Genomic DNA, 23,129 nt, shown 5'->3' on the forward strand with positions numbered 1-23,129 from the left:
AGGACCCGGAAGTAACCTTGGTTTGTGTAGGCTCGGCTGGCTCTAGCACCGGTCTCTTTAAGGTCAGTTAGAAGCTAATTTTTACCACCTCCTCCGCAACCTGGGACGCCGGGTGGGAATGTCGCATTCGCTGGCTGGAAGGGTGGGGGTGAGGTTCTCTGTGCTCCGCGGAGGGAGCGGCTGTGGGGCTCAGTGGAACTCCTGTCCGGGCCCCCTTTTATTGTCTGGAGCCCTGGGAAGTTTCACACTGGGGACTCCTTGGTGCTCCTCCGCGCAGGTCAGACTCGGGTCCTGGCTGACCACCTGCTGTCGCCGCTGGGCCGCGCACTTTCGCAGGGGCTCGGAGCGTCTGTCACACGGAAGAAGTTTAAGCAAGAGAAGATTTTTCTGTTTATTGTTTTTCAGAGCCCTAGAGTTATTTGGAAATACATATTATTGGTGTTTTTAGCTCTCATCCTGTTGTTTTGATGTGACATCAAGAAAATGTTTGTGAAAGCACTTCTTAAACTGTAAGGGACTGTATAAATGTAAGATTGTTATGTAGAAGGGGGGAAAATCAGCTCCTGTGGTGGAGACAGACTTATAAACGATTAGTACCAGCATCACCTGGTAGGTACTGTGGTGGAGATGAACAAATGCTGTGGAATCACAGAGGAAGGGGCAGCTAATTCTTGGAGAAGCAGGAAAAGCAAGAATCTTTCATTATCTGGGAATTTGGATTTGTGATCTGTTGTCTCTTACAGGCTCTCTTTGCTTATGGGCAGCTATTCTGGAAGTTGTCTTTTGGGAGCATGTAAATTTAGCATTTTCTTTCTAATAGTGATTTCTTATGCCGTTTCCTAAATTAGAATGTATCTGACATCTCGGTCAGATGTTCTGTCCATCATAGCAGTGTCCGACTTCCTTGCCGCACAGGAAAGAACCTTAAGGGAAGTATGTCTCAACGGAGAGAGTTTAATACGTCCTTTTTGGGGGTTATTTCAACCCAGCAGACCGTGAAGCCAAGCGAAGCGGGAGCTTTGTCCCTCCAAGTTCCAAAGGAGCCTGTGGGGCTTGTGATCCTGAAGGTAGAGGAAGATAGAACATATCTTCAAAGGAAGAAACCCCATACCAGGGACATCTTTCGCCAGCATGTCAGACAGTTTTGTTATCAAGAGACACCTGGGAGCGGTGAGGCTCTGAGTAGGCTCTGGCAGCTCTGCCAGCTCTGCCACCAGTGGCTGAAGTCTGACATGCGCACTAAGCAGCAGATCCTGGAGCTGCTGGTGCTGGAGCAGTTCCTGAGCATCCTGCCTGAGGAGCTCCAAGCCTGGGTTCAGGAGCAGCATCCCGAGAGCAGAGAAGAGGTGGTGACAGCGCTGGAGGATTTAGAGAAAGCGGGATGAGCAAAGAGAACAGGTGGGAGAGAGAATGTGAGCTCCTCAGGGAAGGGGTTTAGATCTCTGGTCTGTGGGGAGGCTTTTACCCAGCAAATTTCAGTTTTTTCTCTAAACAAGTATAAAGCTACTAGCTTCTGATTTTGTCTTTATCTTTGGGGATGAAAAAGTTTGCCTCTCCCTGGTAGGATTTTCATGGATTTTTCTCCTACTTCTAAGATTTTTCACTCCAGTTTTCATATTGATTCTCTCAGGGGCCCATCCCTACCCCGTTTTTCCTGGGTTCCTGTTATACCCAGGAAATGCCCTGGAAGGAGACAGAACCCATGGAAACAGCACAGAGGTCGCCATGTTTCAAGTTCCTGTCCTTGGCAACACAGTTAAAAAGTGAATCTCCATAGTCCAGCCATTGCTTACAAGAGAAGGGTAAGGAGCAGGATTCAATCCATTGTGAAGGGCAAGAATGGGAAGAAAATAGAGATTTTCCTTTATCTGACCTTGGAAGTAAAAGCAGTATTTAGAATTGTGATTTACTAATGGTGTAGGAACTCTGGATTCCTGACTCTTGCTTTAGGTGTTTCACAATAGCATATGAATCTACCCTCCTTCCCACTCAGCATCACAAGACAGTAGGGGCCTCAGGTCTCCGCTTTTAACTGGAAGGTATTCAAGTACATGATTCTCAGCCACCATTAGGAAACCAGGCAGAAAGAATTTAATATCTGCTTTTCCTCCCCTGAAAACTTGCTTCTACTCAAAATTTCCATCTGATTTTGCCAATTGACTAGGAATGTCTTTCTGTTTATTCTGTTTTTCTTCCTAGCCTGTTTCCTGTGGCCCCTCTGATAACAGCCAATTTGGTTCCACATTGAGTTTTGATTCTTTGTCAACTTTTCAGGTTTGTGCATTTTCAAGAGTGAATAAATACAAATGTATATTCATTCATTTAGCAAACATGTTAGTGCCTACTATGTGGCAGTAATGAATAAAACAAGCAAAAATCCCTGCCCCCTTGGGGCCAGCCCGGTGGCCTAGTGGTTCAGTTTGGTGTGCTCTGCTTCAGTGGCCTGGGTTTGCAGGTTCGGTTCCCAGGTGTGGAAATACACCAATCATCAGCCATGCAGTGGTGGCAACCCACATACAAAATAGAGGAAGACTGGCACAAATGTTAGCTCAGGGCGCATCTTCCTTAAGCAAAAAGAGGAGGATTGGCAACGGATGTTAGCTCAGGGTGAATCTCCCTCAGCAAAAAAAAAAAAAATCTCGGCCTTTATGGAGATTACATTCTACTGGGAACAGACAAGACAATAAAGATACCATCTATTACATATAGAGGCGTGCTAAGGAGGAAAAAAAGCAGAGAAGGGGGATGTGAAATGTTGAAGGTGTTCAGGGGATGAAGGTTGGAGGTGCTTTGTACAAAGAACACTAAACTAGAAATCACAAGTCTGGGTTCTAATCTTGTTTCCATTGCTTACTGATGATATAATCCTTGAGCAAACTGAATGTCAATATGATGGTGTATGGAGGTGCGGCTGTGGAGAGGTAATTAGATCGTGAAGGTGGAGCCCTCATGAATGGGATTAGAGCCCTTATAAGAAGAGGTCAGAGAGCTAGCTCCCCCCACCCCCCATACCATGAAATTCCTCTCACTGCCATCTGCAACCCGAAGGAGGGCTGTCACCAGAGTCTGATCTTGCCGGCACCCTGATCTGGGACTTCTTGCTTCCTGAACTGTGAGAGACAAAGGTTTGTTGTTTAAGCTGCCCAGTCTGTGGTGTTTTGTTATAGCAGCCCAAGCTGACTAAGACAGCCCTACACCAGAGAGAGGAAAAAATCCCTAACAGCATGTGTGGGACAATCATTTGATCACTATAAATACTCAGAAAAGTGAACTCTGAGAGAAAACCCTATGGATATAATAAATGTGGGGTACCTCATTAATATGAACTTTATATAAGATTTCATCCTAAAAAATGTGAGCAAAATAAAAGCCTTCTAATTATGGGTGCACAATAAGTATCTTCCATTGAAGTTGAAGATTGGAAACTTAATTTTCCTGAATGGCAACCACGTGGTTTACGTCTTAGTGCTTTATTCATCCTAGCGTTTTCCTTGTAAAGAATATCCAGTATTTTGTTGTTATTTTCATTGATTAGAAAGATGTAGGGATGGTTAGCACGAGCAGCTAAATAAAGTTTTTCTGTATCAGACAGATTCATGCTAGCAAGATCCCTCCTAACTCTCTCTGTTTCTCGGAGATAAAGAGAAGTAAAATGTTCCAACATCTTGATTACAGTTTCTTGTTCCTTACTTACACCATTGAGCTCATGGTTGCGGCTACACGGTTGGCAGGAAGAAAGAACAGGGTTCTGAAAACAGGCCGCGTCCTGAGGAGTAGCTGCAGGGCTTCTTTGGAAATGATACCCGCAAGATTTTCCCGCAGGTGTGAGGCCCAATGGGAGAAGCCGGGTCCCCAGTGGCCAGGGGAACCTCCGGGCGGGGACTAGGAGAGCACTGAATCCCGCGGTGACGTCACTTGCCATCCTGCCTGGAGGGGCGGAGCGCGGCTTCCCTCCTTCCCTGTGGCCCCGCCCCGGGCGCTCGCGCCTGCGTCCTCTGCCTTCTGCGCAGCGCGTCTAGAATGAGGCGGAGAAGGAAGCCGGCCCAGGTCGGCGTGGGGCAGTCTGGAGGCCAGGGCTGGTGTGTCTAGCGCAGAGAGAAAAGGAGGATGTGTAGAGACGGAACGAGCCGAAGAAGCACCTCCGCACGGGTTGTTGGAGGTCTCCCCAGTCCGCTGCAGACTCAGCATCCGGGCGGGGGGCGGAGGGGGAAACCGCCTCGGGGAAGAGGCTTGCTGCTCCTTCCCGTTTACTTCTGTTTGTAATGTCTTACCTCTGGGTCACAGACTCTTTTCTCTAACCCGGCAGTTCTGAGAGTTTAGTGTGCGTTAGAATCTCCTAGAAAGCTAGCCAAAATTCAGATCGCCCGGCTTTACCCCGAGTTTCAGATTTCAGGAGGTCTGGGGTGGGACCAATAATTTGCTTTTCTAACAGGTTCTCTGCGGTTGCTGCTGATCCAGAGCCACACTTTGACAACCGTTCCTCTAACTCTGCAGCACTTGTCGAATTCTGCAGCCGTCGAAGCCGTGAGGATTTTGCTAGCCTTAGCTCAGAAGGTACCCGCACTCCCTTAACCCGAGAGTCCTGTCCTTTTCCTGGAATTTAGTTTCCGTCATCAGTTAGTTTAGGGTTTCTCTTTTATTTGGGGAGCCAAAACTTCTAGCTACTTGATTCAATATTTCCTGCAAATTGAAGCATACAATTTGAACTTTTAACGGCCAACAATAACATCCTTTTCTAGTTCAGCTTATACCCTAACCCTAGAGGTTCATCTGTAAAATGGAAATAAAATAGCACGTACTTCATAAAGTACTGTTAGGATTAAATAAATTACCATATTTCATCCATTCCAAGACTCACAATTTTCTCTATTTTTACTTTCTGGAATTGAAATGCATCTTATAGTCTTGTCAATTCAAAACATTTTTCTTAGTGATACATAAGATAAAGATGCTTCTGAGAATTAAAAACTTCTTGGATTTAATGAAATAACAGTAATAAGTGGAACAGTGCTGCATAATAATAAGCACTTAATAAATACTAGCCATTATTCATTCATTGAAATTTTCATTTATTCACTCATGGATACAACAAGCTATTTTACTTTCATTGGTATTATCTGGAGATAAAAAGTCAATATGTTACATGCTCAGAGCTCAGCCCCATGGACTGTCCATTCAGACAAATAGACCCTCTCTTGAGATGAGACATAGGATTTTTAAAAAATTATTATCTATAGGAAATAACTTTCACGGGTTTAAAAGGTGAGAAGAGGAAAGAGTCCACGTGTATATTTATTTGTATATATGTAGTATGTGTAGCCCACATAATATTGAGTATTTAAGTAAATCAAGAAGAAATATATGTTGTATTAGTTTGCTAGGACTTCTATAACAAAGTACCACAAACTGGATGGCTTACAGAACAGAAATTTATTACAACAGCAATTCATTGCCTCACAGCTCTGGAGGCTAAGTCCAAGGTCAAGGAGTCAGCAGGACTGGTTCCTTCTGCAGGCTGTGAGACCCTGTTCCTTGCCTCTCCTAGCTTCTGGTGGTTTGCTGGCAATCTTTGTTGTTCCTTGGCTTGCAGAAGCATCACCCTGATCTCTTGCTCCATCTTCACATGACATTCTCCCTGTGTGCCTTCTGTCTCTGTGTCCAAATTTCCACCTTTTTATAAGGACACTAGTAGTATTGGATCGTGGCCCACCCTAATAACCTCATTTTAACTTCATTAACTCTAAGACCCTATCTCCAAATAAGGTCACATTGAGGTACTGGGGATTAGAACTCAACATATGTTTTTTGGAGGACACAATTCAACCCATAACACATTTAGAGAGCTTCCCAAGAGTTGTGCAGTGAAGAGTGGGATCTGTTGTGGAACTGAGATTGGGTACCAAATTTGTGAGATTTGTGGTACCAAAATTGGTACCAATTTTGACTGTTCCCGCTCAGCTAATGATCACTGGGATGTATGTCTCAAAGTAGACTCAAGACTTTTGTAGGGTGGGATTTCTGGATGAGCTGGTAACCTAACACACACATCAAGCTCACTACCCCCCACACACACATCTTTTCCAGCTGAAATGTCCAACAACATGAAGCATCAGGGGCAAATCTGAATTAGCTCCAGAAACTAAGAAAGGGTTACATTCTCACACCAGAAGCTTGAAGGAATATCTACTGGATATAAAACACATGGAACCAGACTGAAGGAATTGCTTATGTTCACTGTCATTTCTGTGAAATAACAGCAAATTATGTGATAGGAAAGGGAGGAGGCCCTAGCAGGACTCAATTTAGAAAGCTTGGGGCTGCAGGCACAATAGGGCTGTGGAATATTCACAAAGGGAGGCATCTGGATCCCACCAGCTCTAAGAAGCATTACTAGTGGCCACAGTTAATCAGGGAGACTTAACATCTGGACAAAAAGTTGAGTGCTATGACAACTGGGTTTTTACCAGATCCTTTAAGAGAGGCAATTAGTGGAGCGTTGCTTGAGCAAATACCTGGCTACCAAAATAAATACAGAAAATGACCTTTTCAGCATAGAAATGAACATCTCCATTGCTATTGTGCCATTGCATATTCCTAGGCTCAAGGTCAACTTTCTGAATAGGGTGTTCTAGTACCCAGTAACTCCTAGAATGTGTGCTGGAGCAGAGGCTCAGATAGACTTGGTGCTGTTAGGAAGGACAAAGAGTCTGTGTAGCCAGAAGTTTAGCCACCACAAACCCTAGTTAGAACTTCTTTTTTTTTTTAATCAGCTTGATTTAATCAGGTGTAATTTGCATATGATAAAATTCAACAATGTTAAGAGTATGTTTGAGGAATTTTGACAAGTAAATTGTCCATAAAATATCTGTACAATCATAGAATGTTTTCATACCCTAAAAACGTTCCTTTGTGCTTCTGTTTGTTAATCGTCTCCCCACCTCAGACCTCTGGCAACCACCAATTTGCTTTCTATCACTATAGTTTACTTTTCTAGAGTTTAATAGAATCATACATTATGTAGCCTTTTGTATCTGGCTTCTTTCACTTAGCGATAATGCTTTTGAGATACATCCATGTTGTTGCATGTCAGTAATTCTTCCCCTTTCATTGATGAGTAGAATTCCAACATATGGATATACTATAATTTGTTTATTCATTCACTCATTAATAGACATTTGGGTTCTTTCCAGTTTTAGGCTATTATAAATAAAGTCATTGTATGAAAATATGCTTTTATTTCTCTTGGGTAAGTACCTAGGAGTGGTACTGCTGAATTGGATTGTAAGTGTAGTTTAACTTTACAAGAAAACTGACAAACCATTTTCTAAACTGGCTGTGCCATTTTGCATTTCCATTGGTATTTGCTTTTCATCAAGAAAATTTATTGCCCTAAATATTCATCAGGGGATCATGTAAATATAGTGACATATTTGGTTTTTCAGTTTTAAAAAGCCAGTCTGAATGATTTTATTCTACTTGTAAATACATATTGCAAGGAAACATATGCTTTCCTAATTACAGAAAAACCTACAGTCCTAGACTGATTGAGTTAAATAGAGTTAGATCAGTGAGGTCATGGTGCTCCAATTATCCTCACCCTAGGTGGGTGATAGAATTTAGGGAAGACTAAACTTGTGTAATGAATAGATCATAGACTCAAAATGAAATGGCTTAACACTGTCATGTAACAGTCCAAGGTGATTCTAGGTTGGTAGTGAGGAGTGGTGGGGAAAAATATTGGAGGAGTGCATGTGGACTTCATTTCTTTCTATTGGTCCATTTCTTCTCCAGTACTAATATATTTTAATCACTGTAGCTTTAAAATATATATATATTTTTTCGCTGAGGAAGATTCACACTGAGCTAACATCTGTTGCCAATCTTCCTCTTTTTTTCTTTTTTTTAATATGAGCCACCACCACAGCATGGCCACTAACAGATGAGTGGTGTAGATCCATGCCCAGGATCCAAACCCCGTCTGCCGAAGTGGAGCACATGGAACTTAACCACTAGGCCACTGGGGCTGGCCCTAAAATATATTATTAATATCTAGCAGGGCTAGTCCTCATCACTGCTCTCTTCTAATGCTTTTCTGATTATTATGTGTTTATTTTTCCAGATGAATGTTAGTACCATTCTGTTATCTCTCTCTGTCCCTCCGGTATCTTTTCATGTTTATATTTGGTTTGCATTAAATTCCTAGGTTAAGAGCAAAGCATATATTAATATTTATTAAAGTCTTCTTTTTTATAACTCAGCAGCTTAAAAAACATCTCAATAGAGACCCTCCACATTCTTAAGTTTTTTTAAAAAATTTATTATTATAAAAGAGACTGTTTTCCCATTACACATTCTAACATTTTTAAGAACTATCAGCAGACTCAGTGATTGTGCAAGTTTTGACTCTGGTGTGGATCATGAGTGAAGTTACACAGAAAAATGCAAGAAAGGACGCACTACCCAATTATCCATTATAGGTACACCACTGATATCAGAAGGATTTTCATAAATTCATATCCTATAGTTTGTATTATGCCCAAGTTCAGAGATTGTAAACTTTCAAGCTCCCTTTTTTCAATTTTTGTTTTTTTTTAAAAGCCAGAATTTGTCAGAAAAATGATTTTCCTGGGTAAATTTTAGAAGCGCAGGTAATAATAATCCTGTGGGGAATGGGTAGGCTTTCTAAGTTTTTTTGAATCCTTCAAATCTCAGTGAGGGATCAAGATTCAGTGCCTTCCTTTAATCTTCTACTTTTTAGATTCCCGCATAGGAATATGTCATACAGGAGAATTTGGTTACAATTATTTTATATCTTATATAGATAAAATACTCTGCTCTCTTTCAGGGCCACCTATCACAGATACTGAATGTTTGATCATGGGACACCAAGTGACTGTGACATCCATGCTGCATGTGGTGGTGGTGGTAGCGCATTTGTCCAGCCATAAAGTCAGGTGTGTCCAACATTACTACAGTATGTGGTTGGAGTAGGACGTTCAGTGCCTGCTCCAAGCAGAAAAGCTCTCAGTGTGATCCTAATGCTGAGGGGCTCTGTATCTCTAGCAGCCACTGGAATACATGGTAGCTGTGGGCTTTGCTCTAATGCAGGATCTGAAGGGAACCTAAGAAGGCAGTGTCCTTGCAGAGTTGGAATTCCCCTTGGATGGGATCCTATTGCTCTAATAGGACTCTTCAAGAGCAAAGAAAATTGTTCATATTTAATGACTTTAAAGAGAAAAGCAAGGATCAGGCTGGATTCCAGGTTTTGGTCAGCTTGTTTGATTACAAATGCATATAACTGTCTTCAGGATAAGGTTTTGAGTCAGTTATAGAATGTTCATGATCCTGTGGGAATTATTCTGTCTTTTTGCCTATATCATATTGTATTAACTGCAATTTGAGGGCTTTTTTACTGTCCATTCCTACCTCTTTCCCATTCCCTCTAGCTTTTTCTATGTTCTCTTTCACTCACACACACTTGTATGTCTGTTGCATGTACAGGAAGGCTGACAGGGCTCCAAATGCTGATGTACAAAATAAAAACTGAAAACATTTTAAAAAATGAGTGTCAAATATGGAAATAAATAAAATTATTACAGTTATACAATAGAATGCAATATGGCAGTTGAAGAAAGTAAACTATGTCTATAGCTATTGACATGGATAGGACTCAGAAGCACAATGTTAGGTAAAAAAAGAAGTTGCTGAATGTATGCTATCGTTCCTGTAAATTTTTAAAACACACGTCATGCTATTTGTTGTTACTAGAGATGTGAACATGTGAGTCAAGACAACAGTGACCACAGCCACTAATTTAATTCCTTCCCAAATAAGAGTAAAAAGATTTTAAAACTGCATATACCCACAATGGCAAGGAAAATAGAAGGGCAATAGCAAAGTTTTGGAAGCAGGACAGCAGATGGACTAGGGCTAATTGATTTTACAAACTCTTTGTCCGTGAGAAAACTCGGTTCGTATAGTGGAATCCCCAGAGGCATCACCAGTTATTTCTGGGAATGAGAGTGCAGTGGAGAGCTAAAATAAGGAAAGTTGGTTTTAAGTTGTTTAAGAAGCACTTGGATTCTGAGGTTTCCAGCCTGTTCCATGCTGATGGGTGTGATTGCTTCTCCATCGGAGATGAATATTGGAGATTTTTCTCTGGAGAGGATGGCTATACTGAGAGACGTTAGGCACAGTAAAGGGTAAGAGTGCCACACTGAAATGGGATTAAGTGAGTTTATTCACAATGAATGCTAAGATGGCCCCCCTCCTCTGTGCTACCTTCCGGTCCTCTTCTCTTACTCAGCTCCTAGAATGCTGGTAGCCAGGCCTTTATTCTCTAGGCAGGCGACTGGAAAAGCCTTCTCTGGGGAATCTGACCATGCCAAGAGGAAAGACTTAGATACCAACGATGAAATAGCTCACCAGATCACCCAATTGTGATCTTATGTGCAGGCCATGGTAAAAAGCCCCATTCATATACTCAGAGCTTCCAATTAGCTTTTTCTCTTTTAACTAATAGGCTTTATATTTTAGAACAGTTTTAGGTTTACAGAAAAATTGAACAGTTAATAGAGAATTCCCATATACCACCTTCCTCCTCTTCCCCGTACAGTTTCCCCTATTATTAACATCTTGCATTAGTGTCATATATTTGTTAAAATTGATGCCAATATTGATACATTATTTTTTTTTAAAGATTTATTTATTTATTTCCCCCCAAAGCCCCAGTAGATAGTTGTATGTCATAGCTGCACATCCTTCTAGTTGCTGCATGTGAGATGCAGCCTCAGCATGGCCGGATAAGCGGTGCGTCAGTGCGCGCACTTAACCGCTAAGCCACGGGGCCGGCCCTATTGATACATTATTAACTAAAGTTAGTTTACATTAGGGCTGACACTTTGTGCTGTACAATTCTATAGGTTTTGACAAATGCAGAATGTCATGTATCCACCATTAAAGTACCATACAGAGTAGTTCCTCTACCCTAAAAATCCCCTGGCCACACTCTCTCCCCTTCTCTTCTAAACCCATGGCAAAACTGATCTTTTTATTGTCTCTATAGTTTTGCTTTTCAGTATGTCATATAGTTGGAATCATACAGTATGTAGCTTTTTCAGACTGGCTTCTTTCACTTAGCTATATGCATTTAACGTACCTGCATCTCTTTTCATGGCTTGATAACTCCTTTCTTTTTATCACTGAATAATATTCCATTGTATGGATGTACCACAGTTTGTTTATCCATTCACCTATTGAGGCACATCTTGGTTGCTTCCAGGTTTTGGCAATTATGAATAAAGCTGCTATAAATATTTGTGTGCAGGTTATGTGTTTTCAACTCATTTGGCTAAATATCCAGGAGTACAATTGCTGGATCATTTGGTAAGATTATATTTAACTTTGTAAGAAACTTCCAAACTCGCTTCCACAGTGGCTGTACCATTTTGCACTTCTACAAGCAGTGAATGAGAGTTTCTTTTGCTCCACATCCTTGATAGCATTTCGTATTGTCAGTTTTTTTGATTTTAGCCATTCTAATAGATGTGTAGTGGTATTTCATTTTAATTTACAATTCTCAAATGACATGTGATGCTGAGCACTTTTTCATGTGCTTACTTGCTGTCTATATATCTTCTTTGGTGAAGTGTCTGTTTAGATCTTTTTTTTTGTTGTTTAGATCTTTTGCTGATTTTTAAATTGGGTTGTTTGTTTCTTATTGTTGAGTTTTAAGAGTTCTTTGTATAATTTGGATACAGGTCCTTTATCAGATAAGGGATTTCGCAAATATTTTCTCCCAGGCTGTGGCTTGTCTTTTCATTGTCTTAGCAGTGACTTCCTTAAGCAGAAGTTGTTAATTTTAATGAACTTGTCAATTTTTTCTTTCTCAGATCATGCTTTTGGTGTTGTATCTAAAAAGTCATCACCAAGGCTAAGGTCACCTAGATTTTCCCCTATATTCTCTTCTAGAAATTTATAGTTTTGCATTTCATGTTTAGATCGATGATCCATTTTGAGTTAATTTTTGTGCAAGATGTAAAGTCCGTGTCTAGATTCTTCTTCTTCCTTTTTTCTTTTTTTGCATATGGGTATCTTGTTGTTCCAACACCATTGTTTGAAAAGACTGTTCTTTCTCCATTGAATTGCCTTTGCTTTTTTGTCAAAGGTCAGCTGACTATATTTGTGTGGGTCTATTACTGTGCTCTTTATTCTATTGCATTGATCTGTCTGTTTTTTTGCCATTTTATTCCATTGATCTGTCTGTTGTTTTGTACAACTCTGTCTTGATTTCTGTAACTTTCTGGTAAGTCTCGAAGTTGAGTAGAGTCAGTCCTCCAACTTTGTTCTTCAGGATTGTGTTGGATATTCTAGGTCTTTTGCCTTTCTATATAAACTTTAGAATAACTTTTGATATTCACAAAGTAACTTCTCGGGATTTTGATTGAGATTGTGTTAAATGTATGGACTGAACTGGGAAGAACTGACATCTTAAAATAGTATTGAGTCTTCCTATTCATGAACATGGACTACCTCTCCATTTATTTAGATCTTCTTTGATTTCTTTCATCAGTCCTTATATAGGTATTGTACATACTTTGGTAGATTTGTACCTAAGTATTTCATATTTTTAGTACAGATGTAAATGGTATTGTGTTTTTAACTTCAAATTCTAGTTGTTCATCACAGATATATGAAAGTGATTGACTTTTGTAGATTAACCTGGATCCTTCGACCTTGCTATAATCACTTCTTAGGTCCCAGAGTGGTTTTCTTTTTGTTGATTCTTTTGGATTGTCTATATAGACTATCATGTCATCTGTGAACATGGACAGTTTTATTTCTTTCTTTCCAATCTGTATACCTTTTATTTCCTTTTCTTGTCTTGTTGCATTAGTTAGGGCAGTGTTGAATAAGAGTGGTAAGAGGGGACATCCTTGCCTTGTTCCTTTTTTTTTTTTTTTGTGAGGAAGATCAGCCCTGAGCTAACATCTGTGCTAATCCTCCTCTTTTTGCTGAGGAAGACCGGCTCTGAGCTAATATCTATTGCCAATCCTCCTCCTTTTGTTTCCTCAAAGCCCCAGTAGATAGTTGTTTGTCATAGTTGCACATCCTTCTAGTTGCTGTATGTGGGACCCGGCCTCAGCATGGCCGGAGAAGCGGTGCGTTGGTGCGCGCCCGGGATCCGAACCCGGGCTGCCAGTAGCGGAGCATGCACACTTAACCGCTAAGCCACAGGGCCGGCCCGTCTTGTTCCTGATCTTAGTGGGAGAACATCTAGTTTCTCACCGTTAAGTATGATATAAGCCTAAGGCTTTTTTTAAATAGATGTTTGTTATCAAATTGAGCAAGTTCCCTTCTATTCCTAGTTTGTTGAGAGTTTTTATCATGAATGAGTGTTGAGTTTTTTCAAATGCTTTTTCTGCATCTATTGATGTGATCATATTATTTTTCTTCTTTAGCCTGTTAGTGTGATGGATTATATTAACTGATTTTCAAATGTTGAACCAGCCTTGTATTCCTGGAAGAAATCCTACTTGGCTGTGGTGTATTGTTGGTGTATCCAACAATGTATACATTGTTGGATTCGATTTGCTGGTATCTTGTTGAGAATTTTTGCGTCTATGTTCATGAGAGATATTGGTCTGTAGTTTTCCTTGCTTATGATGTCTTCATCTGGTTTTGGTATTAGGGTAATGCTGGCCTCTTAGAATGAGTTAGGAAGTATTCCCTCTGCTTCTATCTTCTGGAAGAGGTTATAAAGAATTGGTATCATTTCTTCCTTAAATGTTGGGTAGAATTCACCAGCGAAACCACCCAGGCCTGGTGCTTTCTTTTTGTAAGTTTATTAATTATTGATTCAATTTCTTTAATAGTTATAGGCCTGTTCAGATTATCTCTCCTTGTATGAGTTTTGGTGGATTGTGTCCTGGGATTGGGTTAGGCTTCTGATGCTTTCTGTCCTGGGAGTTCATTTAGCCACAGGATTCCTTTTGAAGCCCATCTGCTTAATTGCTTTCAGGTTCCAGGCCATACAAAAGAACAGAAAGAGCTCGTTGAAGAGACAGAACCCCCAGGAGCAGTCAAAGGAGCAGTCAAACAGTCAGTTCCAGTCCTTTGAGACTCAGCCCATGAGAGCCTTTCCACAGGATGGAGGTGAGAAGCAGAGTGTCTCCTGAGGAGCAAGTGGAGGCAAGGGTTTCAGCTGAAAGCAGTGAGAATGTCCTTGGTTTTAAAAGTATAAGTGTTAGTTGCAGTGTTTTTACTATTTTCAGCACTGCTCTGTTTTTCATCTTTGTTCCAGGAGAGGCACAGGCACACAGTGGAGAATTTAATGGGTTAGGGTATATATTAAAAATTCCCAATGTAATTATGAGCATATAACTCTCTTGTCCAGGAAAATTATCTGCATTATCACAAATCTTGCTTTGATCTTCTTATTGACTTTGTGGTCATGTACTCTCCTTCATTCAGCTGTTTGTTGACATCAGTACTTTCTTCACTCTTTTCCTATATGATTTACAACCAAGCACAAGCTTCAGAGGAAGACCGTTGATAGTGAACCTCTTAAATTTTCCCATGACTCAAGAGAATAGCTCTCTTTTAATCTAAACCAGCTCCCTTTTCCAACTTCTCTATTTCTGTCAGTGATAAGACCATTTTCTTGGTCCTCAAGGCTCCTAATACAGAAATTTTCCTTAACTCTGGTCAGTTCAGCAGATGTCTGTTGAAGTTCATTGAATGTATAAGACACTCCGTGCTATGTGCTTCAAGAAAGAGTAATCTATAACGGAGTCTCTACCCTTATGGAGCTAAAATTCCTCTCTAGCCCCAGTTTTTAGTTAGACTGGCATGTGGTGCTAGCTATGAATTTCAGTGATAAATCAGCAAAATGGTTGAATGGCAAAAATAAGTCAACCAATAGTGGACAAAGAATCTAAGATCTTAGGTTGTTTCAACTTTGGGGCTATTATGGATAGTACTGCTATGAACATTCTTTTGGTGCGCATATATATGCATTTCTTTTGGCTACACACTTTGGAGTAGAAGAGCTGGGTCATGTGTGATGTGTATGTTCAGCTTAGTAGCTGTTGTCAAAGAATTTTCCAAAGTGGTTGTACTACCAGCAGTACTTGATAGTTCTAGTTTCTTTACATCCTTATCAACAATTGGTTTTGTCAGTCTTTTTAATTTTAGCCATTCCCATGAGTATCTAGTAGTATCTTTTTATAGTTTTAATACACATTTTCTTGATGACTAATGAGGATGAGCACTTTTTCACATATTCATTGGCCCTTTGGAATCTTCTTTTGTAACATGACTATTCAGGATTTTTACTCATTTTTCTGTTAGATTGTTTGTCCATTGCTTTCTTAAATGTCGTATACATCATTTACTTCTTTCCGTTGTCTCTAAAAGTTATAAGGGCTGGTAATTTTTTATTAATCTGTCTTATTTTTTTTCTCCCAGAGCAAGATTTCCAATTTCTAAACCTACTTTGGTAGTAGCCATATCAAGGGAAAGAGTTTTGCATTCTGGGTCTTCTAGGTACCCAGAAAAATCCTGAGGAACACATGTATAAGACCCATACTCAGTACAGTGACCTCAGGGCTTTGCGCTGGAAGAAATGAGAAGGTACTTGTTCATTACGTAGAGAAGAAAGAGAGGTCTTTGCAGGGGTCTGAAGGTTATCTGAAGAGTGGCATGTGAATTGGAGGCAGGGAACATCAGTTGTTACTTAAAGTAGAAGGGTAGGCAAAAAGCCCTTTGAGCCACACAGGTCTTCAAGGGAGATGGGTTTTTGAAGAAAGTGCACTGTAGCTAACCAAGGGTTTGGCAGAGTGATAAGCTTAACAACAACAAAAAACTTATAATCTTATTTTTTAATCATTCTTCCTACCATTTTAGATAACTCTTGCTTTGTCTCTATAATATGATTCCTGCACATGATGCTCTTACATATGTGATGCCCAAGTCACCCAGGCTTCCCCTGATGGCTGCCTCATCTTCCCCATATCATATATACAAGTCTACTTTTCACCCGACTACAGGCTCATTTTGTGATTCATATATATCAAAGAGTTTTGAGCCTAGGAAATCTTTGAACTAAGAATTTCCAGCCTGTAAGGTGGAGGAAAGGTTGGTTCTATCTCCAAAGAAAGAGTTGAGAAAAGAAGCTGATTTGGGGGAATGTGATAATTGGATTTTAAACAGAGTGTGAAGAAAATACTAGTGGAACATCCAAGTGAAATTGAGCTTTAAACCTCTGCCAAAATAGAAAACTTGAGTTTAAACAACATTAGAACCAGAGATGTGTATTTGTGGATATTTAGGCAAGAAAAATTAAACTATAACGTTTGCAAGCTAGCCAAGTTAACAGAAAGAAAAATGTAGTTGTTAGTGGACTAAGCTCTGTCTGAACATAGAAAAAGTCAAAGGGGACGATTTAGAGAGATTACAGGAACGTCAGCCATCTGGTCAAAAGCACAAGAGTCATTTCAAGGGAACTTCCTTCATCTCGGTCAATCCCCATAGCCAATCAATTAGCAAGTTCTACCTGCCTCCTCCTCATGTTTTTACGCTTGCCTCTCCTCTGCTCTCATCACTATTTCCTTCAGTCTCTCCTAGACTGTTTATGTGACTCAGACTGGTCTCCTAGACTCAGAACTGGTCTCCTTGCCTTCAGTCTTATCCATTTTCTCCTGTAAGTCCGTCTTCCACACTATCGCCATAGTGACTTTCATAAAACCCGAAGCTAATATCAGGCACCTGCTTGGCATTGGCTAATGGTTCAACTCTTGAGCCTGGCGACAAGACTCTTGATGATCTAGCCTGCTTTTCCAGCCTCATCTCCTTTTTATCTTCATACTCAATCTGCACTCAGCCAGATCAAACTGTTTTCAGTTGTCCAAAAGTACCATTTAAAAAAATGCCTCAGGGCCGTCCTGGTGGCATAGTGGTTAAGTGCTCACGCTCTGCTTCAGCAGCCCCGGGTTTCCAGGTTTGGATCCGGGGTGCACACCAATGCACCACTTGTAAAGCCATGCTGTGGCAGCATCCCGTATAAAGTAGAGGAAGATGGGCACAGGTGTTAGCCCAGGGCCAATCTTCCTCAGCAAAAAGAGGAGGATTGGCATGGAGGTTAGCTCAGGGCTGATCTTCCTCACAAAAAATAAAGGGAATGCTCTGTATCTTTCACTCAATTGTGCTGTAAACTGAAAACTGTTCTAAAAAAATAAAATCTACTTTAAAAAAAGTGCTTCAGTAACTTTGTATATATATTCCATCTGAAAAGTTCTTACTTACCTGCCCTTCCCTTTTTCTGACCATCTGTACTCCTGTCTTAAGATAGCTCAATCACCCTGTCATCTGTAAAGCCTTCTGTTTCATCCTCTCAGGGTTAGATTCTCTTTCACTGTGCCCCTACAGCTCTTCTGCTTCACCTTTACTATATAGCATTTACCACATTGCATTGTAACCCCATATTTGCTTGTATGTCTCATTCTAGATTGTGACCTCCAAGAGGGCATCTTATTCATCTGTATACCAAGTATATAACAGGGAACTATACACAAAGCTTGACACAAACCACTATTCAGTATGTGACCTGAATAATTTAAAGAGAGTGACATTCTAAAAACCATGAGAAAATTTCTAGAAATATCGAGTTACATTTCTTAATCTTTTCTAATTTAATGTAAGCAAAATTTTGGGATACTAGGATATAACAACAACAGTGATAACAATAGCAGCTAACACTTACATAATGTTTACAGTGTGTCACCGCACAGTTTTCTGTGTTTCTACAATCCTGTGAGGTTGGGACTATTGTTGTCCACATTTTGTAGATGAGGAAACAGTAGCACAGAGAAGTGACATGACCTACCTAAGGTTACACGGACAATGAGACAGAAAGAAAAGAAATTAGAATTTAGTGTGAATTTTTGTGTGTTCATATCCTTCATCTATAGCTGGTTTTACAAATCTGTTGATCAAAGGAAAATAGAATTTCTTCTTATTTGAAAAGCATGTTTCTTCATTAGCAGTGAAATTTAGATAATTTTTTGTTGTTGTTTTGTTTCAGAAGGTGAGTTTAGGTTTAGAAATGTAAAATTGACTTCAGAGAAGAAAAGTTCTGAAGAAGTAGCATCTCACTCATTGTTCCCAGGAAGATGAAAAGGTGATGATCCCCAGAAGCCTACAGTTGAACACACTTGTGACCCTAAGGGCAGGTATGAAAGACATTAAAAAAAAAACTTTATTGGTGAGGGAGAGGAAATCTTCACCCCAAGAAAGAGATCACAGAGTAGTCATGAAAGTTATACCAAAGAAAATACTTAGGAGACAGAGATGTCATTAATGTGATGAATGTGGAAAGTTCTTCACTAAGAATTCAAATTTTATTTGACATCAAATAATTCATACTAGGGAGAGACCCTATAAATTTAAAGTTTGTGGGAAAGCCTTCAGTGGGAGCACCAACTTTTGTCTCCATCAGAACATCCACGCTGGGGAGAAACCTTGTAATTTTGATGAAACCTTATAAACCTGATGAATGTGGGAGAATCTTCACCATGAGCTCCAATCTGATCCTGCATTGTAGAGTCCATACCCTAGACAGACTGTATGAATGTGATCAATAGGGTCAGACCTTCAGCTAGAGCTCAGATCTTAGCATCAGAGACTTCATACTGGAGAAAAGCCCCATGAACATAATGTGTGCAACAAGGCCTTCAATTCTGACCTACTTAAACACCAGCGAATACACACAGGAGAAAAATCCTACAAATGTCATATGTGTGGGAAAGCTTTTAATCAGAGCCCTTTTTTTTTTTTTTTCAGCTTTTTCTTCAGAGTCCACTCTTCATTAAGCATCCGAGAACACACACTGGAGAGCTCTGTCACTGTAAAGAATGTGATGAAAGCTTTAGTCAGAATGTAGGTCTGACATCACATCAAAGGCTGCACACAAGAGAGAGATCTTATAGGTGTAAAGAGTTTGGGAACGCCTTGGGAGAGAACTCACACCTCATTAAACATCCCAGAATTCAAATGGGAGTGAGGAGTGGAGACTTTATCAGTGTGCTGAATGTGGGAAATGCTTTACTGAGAGCAAAGGTCTTGTTTCACATCAGAAAATCCACACTGGAGAGAGACCTTATAAATATGATGAATGTGGGAAAGCTTTTCGTAATAACGCAAACTTTTTTAAATATTAAAAAAAACATATCAGAGAGAGAAAAAGACATAACTCTGATGAATGTGTGTAAAACTTTAGATTTCCCTTGTGATTGACATTTAGACATGTTGAGGGGAAATACCATGAATATAATTGTGAAATGTTTCAATGGTAGCTTCTTATCTCCACTCCAATGTGTTTTTTCCAACACTACCAAGCAATTAACTCCATCCTGACACTATTTATCCGGTGATAGTGTCAGATCCCACAGGTTTAGGACTCAGTCTCACGAGACTGCACCCCTCCCTATCCCCCACTTCAGACACCAATCCAGTTGGTTCTGTTCCCAAACTGCCACAAAGATCTAAAGATGTTGGAGCAGATTCAGAGAAAGGCAGCCAGACTGTACCTCATCTTTTGTATGCTTGTACCTGGCATAGTGCCTGGCGCTTGAGTTCCATAAATGTTTATTCAAATGAGTTAAGTTAAAATAAATTCAAGTGATAGATCCCAGAGTTATATAGTATAGTTATTGAAATTTACTCTTAAGAAGTGGCATAAAGGGAAAATAAAAATATTTTAAACACATTTAGAAATATTGGTGGGATGACTACAGTAGGAGTCTTTGATCTTTTGAAGGTGTATATATAACTCATGAATTGATGTCTAGGAGAGCATTGTTCCCTCCCACAATTTTAGAATCATACAATACTGGGCTGGGAGGACCGTAGCCCTGACCAAGTGGGACTATTTTTAAGTTATGCTCTTAAATTAAAAAAAAAAAAAAAAGGTAACATCAATTCTGTAAGTACAATGTACTTGTTAATGTAATTATTCTGTTCTATATAAAACTATGATATAGTGTTAAACTTTTCAAAGTTTCCTTTGTCTATGAGATGCAATCATTGTACTCAACTTATTTGTGAAATGGCCTTTCTTCACTTACTACTGTGGAAACAAACTAATATAAACTTCTTTTAAAAGAAACTAAGAAATATGAATCTCCCTTCAAAAAAAGGAATCAGCTTGGGGCCGGCCCCGTGGCCTGGTGGTTAAGGGCGCGCACTCCACTGCTGGCGGCACGGGTTCGGATCCAGGGCGTGCACCGATGCACCGCTTGTCTGGCCATGCTGAGGCCGCGTCCCACGTGCAGCAACTAGAAGGATGTGCAGCTACGACATACAACTATCTACTGGGGCTTTGGGGGAAAAATAAATAAAATAAAATTATAAAAAAAAAAAAGGAATCAACTTTTAATTAAAAGGAAACTATGGAGCAAATCACTTGAGACTTAAAATACTTGATATATTCAAGGAATGAATAAACTTTATCTTTGCTAATTCTTTATCTGTGCCAATATGCAGTGGTTCTCAAGCCAGGGCGTTGCTACCTTCTAATCCACATTTGGAAATATATTTGGGAACATTTTTGATTGTCACAATGACTGGGGTGTGCCACTTATATTTTGTGGCTGGGGTCCATAAATTATAAACATTATAGTTTATTTTACGGTATATATTATAGTATATAGTATAGACAGAATTTATAGTATATACTGTATTGTGCGATATATTATATAAAATAGAGGAGAATGTATTGTAGTAGAGTATAAAGAAAGAATTCTTCCATCAAAATGCCAATAATATCCCTTTTGGAAAATGTTAAACTAAAGAATATGGAATATTTCCAACGCAGGGAATTAAATAAAGAATGTTTGTTACTTAAATTAAGCTAAGTTACAAATAAGACTAAACTGTACTTTCTTCTTTATCAAAAGTGACATATTTCTTTTAATACCATGTAGTGTGTTAAATTAATTAAATGAGGAGGCCATTAGCCTGAGGTGGCTCTATAGCCACCTACATAGCTGGTAGGTGCCACCTTACGTAGCAGCCTACGTAAGCAAACCAAAATCTAAGCCTGTAAATGCCTCAAGGTTATGAAATCAAAACCTAAGGACAACCAATCACAAACAGCCAACCAGGCTTTAAGCTGTAGCCAATCAATAGCTTCCTTGCTGTGCTTCTGCCTTTACTTTAAATTAAAGTCTCTCCCTGAGCTCCTGTTGGTGGAGTGCTCCTCAACACTTCAGGTTTGGTGCTGCCAGATTGAAATCAATGTTTGCTCAAATAAACTCTTAAAACTTTTAATATGCCTAAGTTTATCTTTGAACAAGTGTAAAGAGATAATATTACTTGTTTTCTCCACCTGAAATGTAAAACTGTTATGTCTGTATAAATATCAAGATTTGTAATAATTGTGGAAAGTTAAAGCATGCGTCAGTGATGGTTATTGTTCATTGGATGATTGTTGTTAATCAATTATTAACATAATTTTTCTCTTTTGATAAACTCAACTTAAAATGAGTTTAGTGAGGTTTCTTAAATTATTTTCCAGGCAAAAGCTACATTCATTGTTCTACCACCATCAATTTCAGACAATATAATTTCTGGTGTTAGAAACATCAGCTGCATGACTCCTCTCTGCAGTGGTAAAAATAAAAATGCTTTGGACAGAATCAAAACTTACACATAAAGCAGAACTTTGTTTATAATTTATCATCCTGTCATCCCTCTGACACTTGCTTGGTCTCCCTTACAGCCCAGGGACCCATGCTCTCCTCATGCCTCAGTCACAGGCACAGTGAAGCATCAGGAAGTCTGCAAATAGGAAAGAGAACCATTTATCCCCCTTGGCCTACTAGCTTGTTGTAATCATTTGAAGGTTCTCTGTGACGATAGTTGTAAAAATACCCATTACTGCACTGCCTCGCCTCTTTTAAAGACACCTTGGTGAGCAGGACGAGGATGAGGAGAATGTTGGCAAATATGTGTCCTGAGATTCTGTTGCTTTCTGTCCTTCACTTTTTGTCTAGTGTTAACTAAAACAGCAGAGTTTACACACAAATGCACACATATGTAATCTATATATTTCTGTGTGTGTGTGTAAAACACTGCTGTTTTAGTTAGTTTTATACACACACACACACACACACACACAACCTGACCCTGAAGTCTATTCCAGATCCTCCTCTGTGTGTCCCCCATACTCCCCTCTGGGTGCTACTGTCATAATTTTATTTGCCTTGCACTCTGCTGTTGTCTATTTGGCTCTCTTCCTCTCTAGGTTAATCTCCTTGAAGGAGAAATTGTATTTTTTATTCATCTTCAAATTATCAGTGCTAAGCATACTACCTGAAAAATAGTACCAATAAACATGAATATGAAAGCTCTGCTTGTAACCCTGTGGTCCTGAATTTCTATTCCTCTCTTGGTTTTTTTAAATTCTGTCTCTCCTCTACCCCTTGCATCTTGGTGCTTTCTGGAATTACATTAGAGTCACAGTATCCCTAGTTAGCTTTGATTTTCAGTGTCAACTCCTGCACCTGATTATCCCCCACCTCGCCTCCGCAAAGCCAGCACATTGGGAGGATGTTGTCCCCTTAACAACCTATTTGTTCTAAATCTTTGGAAACTTATTCTAACCTGCTTGTTTGGAATCTGACCCCTACCCAGCTTAATTACAATTTCATACAATACAAACTGATTACAAATAAAATTTTCCTGCCAAAAAGAAGCTCACAGTCGGATTGTAGGCCCGAAGTTGTGGAGGCAGCAAAACGTAATTACATATTTTATTTAAAATATTGTGTGTGGATATTGGAATGCCAAATATTGGAGAGTACTAGAAATCATCTCTCTTATTTGGTGAGAAGCCCCAAAAAGGCAGAAAGCTGGGTCCTTACTTTTCTACCAAATAACGCCTATTTTGAGTGACTTTTGTTCTGTATAATATCAGACTATTTTGCAACCAGCTATTTTAAATAGGATTTTATATGTTTTAATTGAATATAAAGCTTTTGGTCTGAAACTACAACTTTTATTATTATTAATAATCATTACGGTCTAAAGTATCAAAACAAAAGAAAACACATTTTAAATATCAGAACTGA

At 39.6% G+C, this 23,129-nt stretch overlaps 1 long non-coding RNA gene across 4 annotated transcripts; it reads left to right on the plus strand.

Moving 5' to 3' along the window:
* The first annotated feature begins 232 nt into the window (after positions 1 to 232).
* On the plus strand, positions 233 to 21,801 carry LOC131413981 (uncharacterized). Of its 4 annotated transcripts, XR_009222083.1 has the most exons (7): positions 233 to 1,398; positions 1,631 to 1,802; positions 2,200 to 2,274; positions 8,846 to 8,954; positions 14,021 to 14,154; positions 18,083 to 18,230; positions 18,841 to 21,801. It is a non-coding gene; the product is annotated as an uncharacterized LOC131413981 (long non-coding RNA). The 4 variants fall into 4 exon arrangements; XR_009222082.1 differs by lacking the exon at positions 2,200 to 2,274; XR_009222085.1 differs by lacking the exons at positions 2,200 to 2,274; positions 14,021 to 14,154.
* The last annotated feature ends 1,328 nt before the right edge of the window (positions 21,802 to 23,129 follow it).

Source organism: Diceros bicornis, chromosome 14, assembly GCF_020826845.1.
Source record: "Diceros bicornis minor isolate mBicDic1 chromosome 14, mDicBic1.mat.cur, whole genome shotgun sequence".
NCBI classification, from domain to species: domain Eukaryota; kingdom Metazoa; phylum Chordata; class Mammalia; order Perissodactyla; family Rhinocerotidae; genus Diceros; species Diceros bicornis.